The sequence below is a fragment of the Panulirus ornatus genome, chromosome 58 (assembly GCF_036320965.1).
Source record: "Panulirus ornatus isolate Po-2019 chromosome 58, ASM3632096v1, whole genome shotgun sequence".
In the NCBI taxonomy this organism is placed as follows: domain Eukaryota; kingdom Metazoa; phylum Arthropoda; class Malacostraca; order Decapoda; family Palinuridae; genus Panulirus; species Panulirus ornatus.
In genome coordinates, this window is record NC_092281.1 from 19,974,612 (window position 1) to 19,988,706 (window position 14,095).

General features: G+C 45.9%; 1 protein-coding gene across 2 annotated transcripts in view; it reads right to left on the minus strand.

The window, feature by feature from the left end:
- Positions 1-14,095, minus strand: part of Vdup1 (arrestin family protein Vdup1) — a 104,838-nt gene that overhangs the window by 70,842 nt on the left and 19,901 nt on the right. The gene's annotated exons all lie outside the window — the stretch shown is intronic.

The following is a 14,095-nucleotide window of genomic DNA, read 5'->3' on the forward strand; positions in this document are numbered from 1 at the left end:
TTTTTATCACAAAGACGAAATTCGCCTTAGCTCCTCCTGTCACGTGAGCATGGAGAGGTTATGGTTAAGCGTCGGGGTGGGTAAAATTGACTCTACAAATTACTTCGACTTACCAAGTTTCACATATGAAAATTCATAGCTGGTATTAGCAGCGGTGAGGCTGGAATACCAAATACACGACGTCAAATGTTCTCACTTACGGGGGAAACCGCACAAGTCGGCCGTCGTGGGTTGCTTTTCGAGGACGTGAACACCTTAATGGTCGTCCCGTGAGGGGGAGGGTGCGTCAGCATGTGCATTACTATGTGACATTAGCCAGGAATGTTGGGGGGACTCACCTCCTGTTCATCAGACACCAGAAGGTAGGAAAATAGGGGGAGTTGAATTGGCTCTCTCTCTTCTCTCTCTCTCTCTCTCTCTCTCTCTCTCTCTCTCTCTCTCTCTCTCTCTATATATATATATATATATATATATATATATATATATATATATATATATATATTTATTTATATAGGTTAATGGGATGCCCTTGATTAGGGCCTCAGCTGCCCGTGCCGTCTTAGTTAATAAATATATATATCAACCGAAGTACCTTCATTTCAAGAGGGATTTTCAGTTTTTATATCCCTGAAGCAGCGACGTAAAATCGATGCGAAAGCGTCAGAAATTTCGTTCCCTTTTACCATGAAAGAGAGAAAGAGAAAGTCATGTGTGATGATAATGCTACGTCGACAGTTAACAAATTAAAACGTCAAACTTTAGTGAGTTATGATATGACGGCTGGTTCGTGTGTGTGTGTGTGTGTGTGTGTGTGTGTGTGTGTGTGTTATTACTACCTATCTGTTACGAGGAGAGAGTTGTAGAACAGTGTTGCCTCTTCTCGTAACCTTGTATGTATGTACCATGTCTTTACTCCTATGTGGGTACACACACACACATACACACACGCACACACACACACACACACACACACACACACACAAACACACACATACACACGCCTGCATAAGCCAGGTATCCACTTATCGACCAGCCCCGAGAGGAGAGGATAAACACCTGGGTTGGGTGTGGGCTGACTTGAACACACAGAAATGTTGTTCTGGAACATAGATATATAATTCTTTGGGACAGGGGGGGGGGTGGGAAGAATACTGCCCACCTATTCTCTGCGTGTCGTAGAAGGCGACCAAGAGTGGCGGGAGCGGGTGGCTGGAAAGCCTCCCTTCCTGTATTAGTTTCCATAAGAAGGAACAGAACAAGAAACCAAGAGAGGAATTTTCCCTCTAGGATTCTGTCATCTGTTTTTGACGCTAACTCTCTTACGTTGGAAATGACGAGCATATATATATATATATATATATATATATATATATATATATATATATATATATATATATATATATATATATACCTAAGGTGGAATTATCTTCAAGTTATGAGCCAGGTTAAGTTTCAGATCCGATCATGTCATATGAGAAACTGTCAAGAGAAAATCCTGAGTTATGGGTCTTATTCAATTCTCTGTATTCTGGGAAATGACTGTGTTGAATGTACGGATGATTGCGTTCGCCCTGATCCGACGACGGAGGGACGCACGAGGGAGGAACGGACGACGGAGGAACGCACGAGGGAGGAACGGACGACGGAGGAACGCACGACGGAAGAACGGACGAAGGATCGTACGACGGAAGAACGCACGAGGAACGTACGATGGAAGAACGGACGATGGAGGAGCGTACGGTGGAAGAACGGACGACGGAGGAAGGGATGACGGAGGAACGGACGACGAAGGAACGTACGACGGAATAACGGACGAAGGAACGTACGTTGGAGGAACGAATGACGACTAAAGACGCGATCGCCAAGTGTCAGCCATGATACAAAGGCAACTAAGAAGGTCCCTAACTTTATATTCACCCAAGTCGCTGAAAAGTGAAGACAGTGGGATACGAGTAACTACACACAGTAACGCACTGGTGACCACTGAGTTACGTGCTACAGAGATGGAGTTAAACCAGACCATCGGTACCGGGGTTCGAATCCCGTGGCCCTTGGGGAAGACCTCCATGCTTCCAGCGGGCGGTGAAAGCTTAGTGAACTCCCCAGTCATAGTTCTGTACGCAATGTGTCGATTTTCAGTCATGATTTGGACGAAGTAGATGGAGGAGGCCACAGCCACGATGGTGTGAGCCAGGGGTTTCACGGGAATTTGCTAGTCATATCGGGGTATTCCCTGGTGGAGACCTGTTAGTCGTATCTGTGGCGGAGACCTGTTGGTCGTGGCCGTGGTGGAGACTTGTTGGTCGTGGCTGTGGTGGAGACCTGTTGGTCGTATCTGTGGCGGAGACCTGTTGGTCGTGGCTGTGGGGAGACCTGTTGGTTGTGGCTGTGGTGGAGACCTGTTGGTCGTATCTGTGGCGGAGACCTGTTGGTCGTGGCTGTGGGGAGACCTGTTGGTTGTGGCTGTGGTGGAGACCTGTTGGTCGTATCTGTGGTGGAGACCTGTTGGTCGTAGCTGTGGTGGAGACCTGTTGGTCGTGGCTGTGGCGGAAACTTGTTGGTTATGGCTGTGGCGGAGAACTGTTGGTTGTGGCTGTGGCGGAAACCTGTTGGTCGTGGCTGTGGCGAAGACCTGTTGGTCGTAGCTGTGGCGGAAACTTGTTGGTCGTGGCTGTGCCGAAGACCTGTTGGTCGTAGCTGTGGCGGAAACTTGTTGGTCGTGGCTGTGCCGAAGACCTGTTGGTCGTAGCTGTGGCGGAGACCTGTTGGTCGTAGCTGTGGCGGAAACCTGTTGGTCGTAGCTGTGGCGAAGACCTGTTGGTCGTAGCTATGGCGGAGACCTGTTGGTCGTAATTGTGGCGGAAACTTGTTGGTTGTGGCTGTGGTAGAGACCTGTTGGTCGTGGCTGTGGCGAAGACCTGATGGTCGTCTGCAACGAATGTCAGCCAGTGTGAAGGCTTGGCAGCCATACATCGGTGAAAGAAACACGCCCAACAATGAGGCTTGGGTGTGGCGTACGTGATCACGACTACGATTTTCGTTGATAAAGCTCCAGATGTGCCATTACCAGCGGATTAATACATGTAATGTTTCACGCAGGTCAGCCATCTGGGGTAGAAGAGCAGGTTTTAACACTTTCCATTTCATGTAGTTTCGTGTCATGATACAGAGCATGACAATGTAAGGGTTGCAATAGTTGGCCTGAAGTTTATAGTTTGTCAAAGGTAAAAGTGTGTGTGTGTGTGTGTGTGTGTGTGTGTGTGTGTTGGTAAAGGCAGATCATTTACCCCCCCTGCGGAGGTCTCCAGCGAGGAAGACAAACAGAGGTGAATGTGTGAGGGGAATGTAAAGGCAAGGGCTCCTACCAGTCTAAAGTCTGATGGATCTATAACACCGTCCTGCTGGATGCCTTCACGTGTACTGTGTGTTGGCGTCTTCCTGTGCAGCAAAAGCTTGAGAGCATCCATCCGCCTCCCTCTGAGTAACCCTAACCCACAGTGTTATAAACCCTGAGAATCCTTTCTCTACCCACTCAATCCCACCTTTCCGGCTCAGACACTCAATCATTTTTGCACCAAGAAACCCATTCCTACAACCACCCATACCACACAACCCTCCCATCTATAGCCATTTCCCTATATACACGTCTGCCGTACCTTATCCACGTTATCTTGGCCACCCACCTCCCAGCTTTCACTGGCTGGCGGCCGCCATGTGGGACACAACAGAGGACCTACGTCTCACAACCTCATTGTCACCACACACACACACACACACACACACGCTACCTCCACCTGACCTTCGCTGACCCACTGTCATTACACGAGCTCACGACCCCTGTAGTGAGTTGTACATGTGGCAACAACACCCGCATTGTTATCGCGATGTGGTAGAAGTGTTGGTGGTTCTGATGTTATTGCCTTTTGCTGATGCTGTTGCGATTTTACTGTTGTGATGTCGTAGTGACTACAGATGGCGTTACGTCTGACCTGACCTTTCGGTGTTCCATCAATAACCAGATCGCAGTACACAAAAGGTCACTCCGTGGTGCTCAATGGATCGTACCATCGCGCTCAAGCTTGAGGGTCGAAGTATTGTACCGAAGGAGTTAAAAATAAACTCCTTCGGACCTCGTCGAACTGCTGGTATTGTCTTCCCGCAACGTACTACTCGAACCTCTGCTTCGCATTGCAATTATCCTTCACTTTCTAACACACCTCAGCCCAGTGTACAACAGTCTGGTACACAGGTTCGGGTGCGGCCTGTGCAGCCACTCTCCAACGTGTATGTTATGAGGTATGCCTCACGTCAACGTTCGGAGTGACAGAGTCTCAGCGTTTTAAACCTTCCAGAGTACGACTACCGAACCCCTTGAGTGCGATAGCTTCAGCCGTCGTACTCATGCGTTGTCTATCGTACACAAGGAGTTAAAATCGTCGTATTGAAGTCACAGAGTAGTTATACTCAAGGAGGTATAATCGTCGTATTGAAGACACTGAGTAGTTATACTCAAGGAGGTATAATCGTCGTATTAAAGACACTGAGTAGTTATACTCAAGAAGTTATTATAGTCGTAGCAGTGAAGACAATGAGTCTTGATACTCAAGGAATTATTGTCGCCGAATGGAATATACCTAATTGTTGTACTCAAAGAGTTTAGGCGTGGTACTGAAGACAGTGAGTTGTTGTACTCAAGGAGCTATAGTCATCGTAATTGTAAACACCAAGTCGTTGTACTGAAGGAGTTATAGTCATCGTAATTGTAAACACTAAGTCGTTGTACTGGAGGAGTTATAGTCGTCGTAATTGTAGACACTGAGTCATGATACTCTAGAAGTTGTTGTCGTCTGACTCCAGGAGTTTCTAAATAATTTTCATTCCCGCCTCATCTAATGCGAATCGTAAATCATTTCAGCACACTTTCTAATGCGGAGTGATTTCTCGGGTCCTGGGTTGAAGATGGTATACAGGAACCTTCAGGAGGTGGGGGAAGAGGGGTTTGGAGATGCGGGTTGCTACCTTGATGAGGGTCATCTTGTGGTTGTGAAGGTCACCAGGATCCAGACTATATCATCTTCCTGACCCAGACAATTGTTCTATTGTTCACCTGTATAACGCTGGGGTCGGGTGACGTGAGCACTACCCGTCTCTCACTCACTTCTTCCTTTCTTTTTCTTATCTTTGGTTGAGGTTGGTGTGTGTGTGTGTGTGTGTGTGTGTGTGTGTGTGTGTGTGTGTGTGTCTAATCTGTGATTCTTTCGATAACAAAGGTGTTTCAGTCTATCGCCATTTGATAACGGAATGATAACATAAAAATCAGAACAGACTACACTACATGGTTCAACTTCGTCCTCTTGAATATCATGATGCTCTCTCTCTCTCTCTCTCTCTCTCTCTCTCTCTCTCTCTCTCTCTCTCTCTCTCTCTCTCTCTCTCTCTCGCGTGCGCACGCGTCCGAATGGCGAAGAAAACTATGTATTATGACACTAACATCAACATGAATATCGACACGCCACCTCCCTCGTAGCACATAGCCAGAGCACACCACAGGTAAACTGTAGGCTAATTTCAGCAACCCAATCCCTGCCCCTGACGAAGAAAAAGATAAATGTATATCAAGGAAGATTTTAAACAGGGAAACATATTCGTCTCCTCTGACCTTGTGAAAGACAGGCGGACAACATGAAAAAGGACTTGAATTACATGGAGGCCGCCCGCCCAGTACAGAAGCTACAGACTTGTTTTTCTTCCAAGCGACTGTAGATGTAAACAGTTTTACTTACCTTCCTGTAAATCCCTTACAAGTGACTGTAGGTGTAAACAGTTCCACTTACCTTCCTGTAAATCCCCTACGTTTGCTGTTCTTTCAGTTATTACTCGTTATCTGTTTTGGTGTATCTATCTATCTATCTATCTAACTATACATCTATCTATATGGACATCATGGTGGGGGGAGGGAGGAATGGACAAGAACATCGACCTAACAACTGCCGTGTTGGTTAGTATCCAGAGGATCATATGTTTTTGCGGTCGCCAGCACTCAAGGCCGCGAAACTCCCGTTACTTGGCACGGTCAGTTTCAATCGCGTAAATAAAGAAAAAGAAAAAGAAAACTTGCAAAATACTCATAATACTGTAAACGAGAATCTAAAATCTCTAATGAGGGAACAGTACTAACCGTGGAATCATATTTTTCTTCTGTTATGAGCTATCAAGGTTACGACACTCCCACCTTCCCCGGGGCGGCAGGTGACACACCGCTGGTCTGGAGATCACGCGACTCCTTCCTCTTCCCTCACCCTACTCGTTAGTGACGTATTCATTACCTCCCGCCACTTTGCCAAGAGGCTAAGCTAGCGTGTAGCGGTCATCATATGTTTTGCTAGATAGCAGATCTAGCGACAGAGAATGTTCACGGTAAGGCAAGACGTAAACAGACCAGCGAGCCACGAAGAGATGTAAGAACGAGAACGTATCTCACCAGTCAGGCCCTATGCCCTTCCAACACTCACCGCAGGCAGCTATCACCAGGCTCAGCGCCACCCAAGCGTTTACCCAGGCTATTCATCACTCCTGCCAACGAGCAGCCGAATACACTGCCACAAGGTTAGCTCTCCAGTCGTTCGTGGAAGCATACCAAGAGTACATAGTGCTCCACTTCCTTATGAGTTCTTTTCCTCTCTTTCTCACGATAGGCATTCTGTTCCTCTTCTTCATCTCCCAAAAGTCGTATCCACAATCATGATTACTGATGTTGCCGAGGGTTAGCACTGTGTAGATGCTGGTCCCTTTGTTCTACGGCAACATTTACGACACCGCGCGCAATGGACGCGCGACAACGAAGCTCTCAAATATTAGAAAGATTCCGAATAGAACATTTACTGTGTATGTAGACGATGACAGATGGCGGTGGAGTGCAGCCATGTTCGACAACATAAGTTGACAACAATAACACATGCACCATAGCCCTCTCGTCATGCGGGGCATCGTCTGGCTCTGATGCAGCAGCGAACGCAAAGACACGAAAACAGAGAATGTTATTTTCTTTCGAACACTCGAACTACACATTGAGGGAAACAAAAGGCAGACGAGAGCGGGCATCTTTGAGAAATACTTCGGTCATCGACCACCTTAGCCCTCCATGTGTTGGCCGACGACCACCAGCAATCGAAACATTTTTCAGACTATTTCACGTTCGGTAAGTAGACGTGAGTGAGGTTCGACCAACTGCCTCACTATAAGAATTCATACATGAAAGTGTAATGACTCCTTCTGGAAGCGTGCAGGAGGAAATGAGAGTGAGGACGAAAGATAAGATAGTGGAGTGTCAGGAAAAGAGAAACGATAAACAAGGGAGTGTTCGTGTGAGCCCAACACTACTGGTACCGCTACCAGTCTTGCCATTACACACAGTGGGAGGTTCACCCCGACCTGACCTGACCTGACCTCAGGAACTCTTCTTTTCCATTTTTCGTCCTGTAAGTTTAATGAATTGTTCAGGAGTTGAGGTTAACTTGACAGTAGAGCAAATGACTTGTAAATGAACACAAGAAACTCTAGAATCATGAAGTTTGACCTTAATCATTAATTTTGTCCTCATCTTTTCTATTACTGTATGAAATAAAATGTTTAATACATTTTGTAACTTTTATGCTTGACGATTAGTAAGAATTCTGGCTGATTGACTCTTATTTGTGTATTGTTTGCCATTAAATACATCAGCATACATTTAGTGGCTTAATAGCTGATAACTAATGATAATCATTTAGGTAAGGTGTCTGGCTTAATAACCCTCAACTACTGATAGCCATATGGTAAGTCCTTTAGCTTGATAAGTTTCTGGCTTAATACCTGTTAACTATTGATGGTCAGTGAGGTAAGGTTTCTGGCTTAACAACCGTTCATTATTGGTAGTCAATGAGGTAAGGTTTCTAGCTTAACAACCGTTAACTACTGATAGTCATTGAAGAAAGGTTTCTGGCTTAACAACCGTTAACTACTGATAGTCATTGAAGAAAGGTTTCTGGCTTAACAACTGTGAACTACTAATAGTCATTGAAGAAAGGCTTCTGGCTTAACAACCGTTAACTACTGATAGTCACTGAGGTAAGGTTTCTGGCTTAACAACCGTTCATTATTGGTAGTCAATGAGGCAAGGTTTCTAGCTTAACAACCATTAATTACCGATTGTCATTGAAGAAAGGCTTCTGGCTTAACAACCGTTAACTACTGATAGTCAGTGAAGAAAGGTTTCTGGCTTAACAACTGTGAACTACTAACAGTCATTGAAGAAAGGCTTCTGGCTTAACAACCGTTAACTACTGATAGTCATTGAAGAAAGGCTTCTGGCTTAACAACCGTTAAGTACTGATAGTCATTGAGGTAAGGTTTCTGGCTTAACAACCCATTGTTTACTGACAGTCATTACATCCAACAACATACAGTGCATACTTTCTCCTGTTGCAATCTTCGCGAGCCAGGTGAGGAAAACACCCACTAGAGGATTGGGTCCCGTGTTCCTCGCCAACTGCCACTCGCATTCTCATAATTATGAATCTTCGACACAAAGAAATTCCTCAGGTTAATCTTGTAAGGTGACTTCGAAGTCTACGTCTGCCGTTCTGGTGACTTCGAAGTCTACGTCTGCCGTTCTGGTGGTGAATCCTGTTACGAAATTATTGCCATAGCAAGGACGTGGGCGAGCTATGGTGGAGGCTTTCAATATCATGTTGGGAAACTTTTAATGGATTTCATGATCGACTCGCACAGCAGCCATGACGTTCGAAAGAGAAACAATATCTTGGCTATTTTTTTTCTTATATTTTGATATGCCCCACGCAGTCTGTGAGGATTCATCATTTCAAACAAATTACTGGGTGAATTCAGCTTTTTAAAAGCTTCGTCCTGGTAAGAAAATAGCAACGTGCAGCTAATCTGGACTGAAATATCCTCCCAAGTGGTAATTTACATGGAAGACACACACAAATTAAAAAAGACAACCAAAATCACCCATACAGACATATGATAGCAGCGCAAAAAACCTGCCTAATTAAATGATTAATGTAACTGTAGTGTATACTTCATTAATCATAATGCTGGAGGAAAGATCAAATGAGTTCTTTTTCCTCTATTATCTGATAATTTACGTTCAGTCCACGGTACATATATGTTTGAAAAGAGAAATTGAAGCGTAGCACCAAGTTGATAAAAGCAAGGAAGTCAGTGTAGGTACAGACAGCCTTACCGGTGGCTGGCCACAACCTCACCAGTGCCCTCCAGCGACCGAGTTGCTCCTCAGGGATGGAAAGTCTGGAAGCGGCACCGCGTTAGGAGACACCTGACGCTGTCCACCAGAGCGCATGAACGGTGTAGTACCAGCACCACCCTCACACCACCACAGCCCTCGAGCATTATAATCCCCTTCTCACCAGACTATCATCATCACCACCCCACTCCACCAGCCAACCACTTCGCCACCGCGAAGTACCAGCAGCATTTACTCGAAGCCGCCTCAGTGGCACGACCAAGCCGGTGGACGACAAGAGAGAGAGAGAGAGAGAGAGAGAGAGAGAGAGAGAGAGAGAGAGAGAGAGAGAGAGAGAGAGAGAGAGATATCTTCCCTTCGTATCGGTCATTATATAATCCAATCTTACATCATCCGTTCCGCTACACCGAGTCTAGTCAGGTCTTCCAGCTTCTGTTTCACTCGCCGCAGCACTGGCTGACCTTTCAGAGCATGACCTTTTCTGCCCCTTTGTATGAAACTTCAACATCTTTACTGGGCCGAGGCCAACCAATGGAAGCACTGATAGGTAACAGTCAGGCTTCTTGGCTTCCACTTGGACTCCAGGCTTCCTGGCTTCCACTTGGACCTCAGGTTACCCAAAGAACTTCGGTTAGAATGTTCAGGTGGTGTTGGTAACTGTGTCGCTGTGGGAATATCAAGGTAAGACCTGTGGTTTAGATGGTCGTGTCCTGCGGAGGGTAGTGTAGGGATACGGCCGGGAGGAGGAGGAGGAGGAGGAGGAAGGTGCTGCCGCTGCTGTAGGAACAGCAGGAGACAGACAGAGAGGTTTCGTGTGGGTGTGTGTCCATGAGATCTTCCCGGACGATCATTACGGTAATTGCCTCTCTCTCTCTCTCTCTCACTCTCTCTCTCTCTCTCTCTCTCTCTCTCTCTCTCTCTCTCTCTCTCTGTGTCTATGTGCGTGTGTGTGTGTGTGTGTGTGTGTGTGTGTGTGTGTGTGTGTGTGTATGATTACTATTCGAGTACTATGAGGGGAGAGAGTTTGACACTCGTGTTGCCCCGTCTCCAACCTAACCTTGTATGCGCGCCAGAACTCAAGTTGACTACATTTACGAATTCCTAATCACCAGCGACATAACTCAAGCCACGCGTCCTCCCTCAACCACATCTCCATGACGGGAATGAAGGATCTCTTCCCGGATCTCCTCCACGTAGGTACGTACAAGTCTGTGCGACACCATCCGCCGACACCCACCACCCCCGACACCACTGACTTCGCTCAGACAGTATCGGGGTCATCAAATTCACCCTCACCCTTTCCTAGCTTTCAAAACTTTAGTTTCGAATCATTGACGATATACATATGAAGAGAAAGTGTTGAATTTTGACATGTAATATTGTAAGATTACTGGCGTCATCGGTCACAACATACATTAATATCTCAGATGTTTTGTCTTCAAAGGCTAACTTTAATAGATGATGCTTGCTCACTGCCCAACCTGGCCAGTTCACTCGGAACCCAATCATTGATCTGTGTGTGTGTGTGTGTGTGTGTGTGTGTGTGTGTGTGTGTGTGTGTGTGTGTGTGTGTGTCTGTGTGTGCAATCACTCACATGAAATTACTTAAAAATACAGTACGTAGAAAGAGTTTTACACTCGTCTCGGAGGTCCTACCTCTTGAACATTCTCTACTATCATATAACTATTGATACACCTGTTTGCTGTCTACATTCACAATTCAATCACAGTTCCATCTATTCATCCACTACTCTCATGCCATGAAAGCACCTCCTTACATATTTTCTAATAAGTTTCTAGCCTACTTTCGTGTTAACGGCTCTCTGGTTGTTGTATCATTGCATGTTTCGAAGAACTGTTCCACGTCGACGTACTTTCAAGTTGGAGAAACCCAAGGTCTCTCAACTTCCTCTGTAACTCAGCTCTCTTCATTCTGGTACCGTCTTGGTTGTCCTCTGGTGTACCGTCTTTGTTTGTTCCTCAGGTGTGGTGACCAAACATGGAAGAATACTTCAGTTTGGGCTTGGTGTATGATGGGGAAAGCTAGCTGAATATTCCTACATCCCTCTGAATGTAATCTTAATATTTGCCAGACGACAGCTTGGCTTCTTTACTGTTTACCTAAGGTGGGCCTCTGGTGACAGGTCAGGGACGATGACGACCCTAAACAGTCCCTCCCATACGCAGATTCCTACAGTTTCTCTCCTGCTGGATGATAACCATATCGAGGTTACCTTCCACTACGCGCCCTACTGATCATTTAGCATTTTCTCTGGTTGAATTCTATGTATCAGACTAACTTTGGCGTTTGTCCACGTTCTTTCGTGAATGATGCAATCCTCCTCACTTTTCACTTTCCCCATGACCATGGTATCATCTACAAACATAATCAGGTACGAGAACAATTCTCCTGGCAAGTCATTCGTATAGATCACGAAGAGCAATGGTCCCAGGACACCACCCTGCAGCACGCCACTGGTGGCCTTAACCCTTATCGAGAAGGCTCCTCCGACATGCGTCCTTTGTTCCGTTCCACCAAGGATAATCTTCCATCCATCAAAAGAGACGCCTCTTTATTTCTGCCAGAAGGTCCAGCCTCTTTACCACCCTTATATGTGGCAAAATGTCAAAAGCTTCTGGAAATCCATATGGAGACAATCTACCTAGCCTTGTCCTCTCTCTCTCTCTCTCTCTCTCTCTCTCTCTCTCTCTCTCTCTCTCTCTCTCGTAAACTTATACGTTCCTCTTCGTTAATTCTATCAGATCCTGTTGGATTTTGCGCATTTCTTCGGTCTTCAGATCAAAGGGTCGAGGACGAGTTTTGCAATCTTACTTCCGTCTGTATGAGTGTTCGAAAATGCTAGAGATCCCGAACATAAGCTTTGCTAAATCATGTCAGGATTCGACACAACTTGAGGAAAATAGTCTTTTCATGGCATCAACAGCTTAAGTTTCAAGTTGGAGGCCAAAAGGAGTCCATCTAAACCTCCGTCTTTAAGTAGATGAACTACAGTTTCCGATCACTATCATTAGTGAATCATATTGCGCTTCAGTCAGGCTTGTTAAGATTACTCGACTTTCTGATCCTGAACTCAGACAAAAGGTTACAGCTTAATTTCGGGCCTCCCAACACTGCTCCGAACCGATGCCTCGAACTTCATCCAATGACCTTTCGTCAGCTACTTTGGGTCTTGATAAAACTTGATGAGATGACGCTCTGATCTAACACATCCTCGAGCTTGTAGACGGGGCCGAAAACCCACGTCAGTACCCGTGAACATAAGTACACATCCCAAACGGTGCTGTTTGATCACTTGCTGGAGCTGATGAGGTTGGCTGTCCATCACATCTGCTGCAGTTCATGGGCGAAACAAAAAGCTAAGGCAAAGGCAACCACAATCCCCTACAGAGTTCGGAGTACGAAGACTAACTTTGTCTACCTTGTCATTTTCCTTTTTCAAATCACAAATCTTCACTCTGCGGTGACAGGAAATGAATTTCGTCATCATCCCCAAAACACATCTGTTCGTTCACTGGCTTGTGAAATCTTAACCAATTAGATATAGATCCGAAAATGCTCAGAGGCGAGATGGTACAAGACATGGGCCACAGACATAGTGAGAGTGTATGTGGTCTTAGAATTATCTTTAACACCTGAAGACGATGTTAAAGATTTCTCAGTTGGTGGATGTTGTAACTTACGCTGACGCCCTTAATGACCCTAGCTGTTTATAAGCCTGAAGCCCAAACCACCAACCAACCAACCTTGTACAAAATATCGTTAAGAATTAGAATATGGAGGCTGGAGAAGGGGAGGGATGCAAGAGAACTGTGGAAGACGCTGACCTAAGAGAGATGGAATAGGTCTGTCAAGGAGGCACTAGAAAACCGATTTGGAGAGAAGAAACGAGAAATGAGTCGAGCAAGTGGACACAAAATGAAAAAAAGATTCAAGTTAGATGACTAAATAAAGAATTCTTTAGGTTTAGATACAGTGAGAATTAAGATATTGAAGACTTGGTGAGGATTGACTGTTGGCAAGCTATAAGAAGAAACGAAAAGAAATAAAAGTTGCAACTGCCTCAGGAGCAGACTTGAAGAGCACCGGGCAGCACGGAGCAACTCTGGAAAATAAGAGTAACAAGCGCCTTACTGGGAGGAGCTGAAGTAGGAGGGTGGAGCCGAGACAAAGGCCTGGCTGGAGACAAAGGAGGGGCCCGGGACAGGCTGCCTCCTGGGGGAGACGAGAGGAGGGAAAAAAATGATGCCGAGGAGGCAGTGTGTGAGGAGAGGAGTCGTGAGCTGGTCGGCTGTTTGTGGCGTTGTCTCCACTTCACCCACATCCAGCATCCACAACTACGCTACACCACCATCATCAATGACTTCTGCTGCCTCGCATAGTCTCCCACAGACCATATGACCCACACCCACCTCCCGCGATTAACCCAACCCACTAATTTCACCATCAACATCCAAGATCAACAGTATCTTCCAGTCAAAGCCCTCAACACCAACAGAACCAGAGACAGAAAAATCAGCCCCATCCACAACCACTAACCACAACCACTCATAATCACTATCAACACCATCTAGAAGCACCATTTATAACTATCCTCGACCATCACCGCCATCCACCACCAAGGACGACCCCTCCCCCATCAGTACCAACGAGTCACACATACAACGCCACTAGTAAGGTGGAAAAGATCAACATACCTACTGTGGCAATAGTCACTAATAGTCATGAAGTTAGAGAAAAAAACACAGGAAATACTTATTTCCAATGGAAACTGTCTCTCTCTCTCTCTCTCTCTCCTCTCTCTCTCTCTC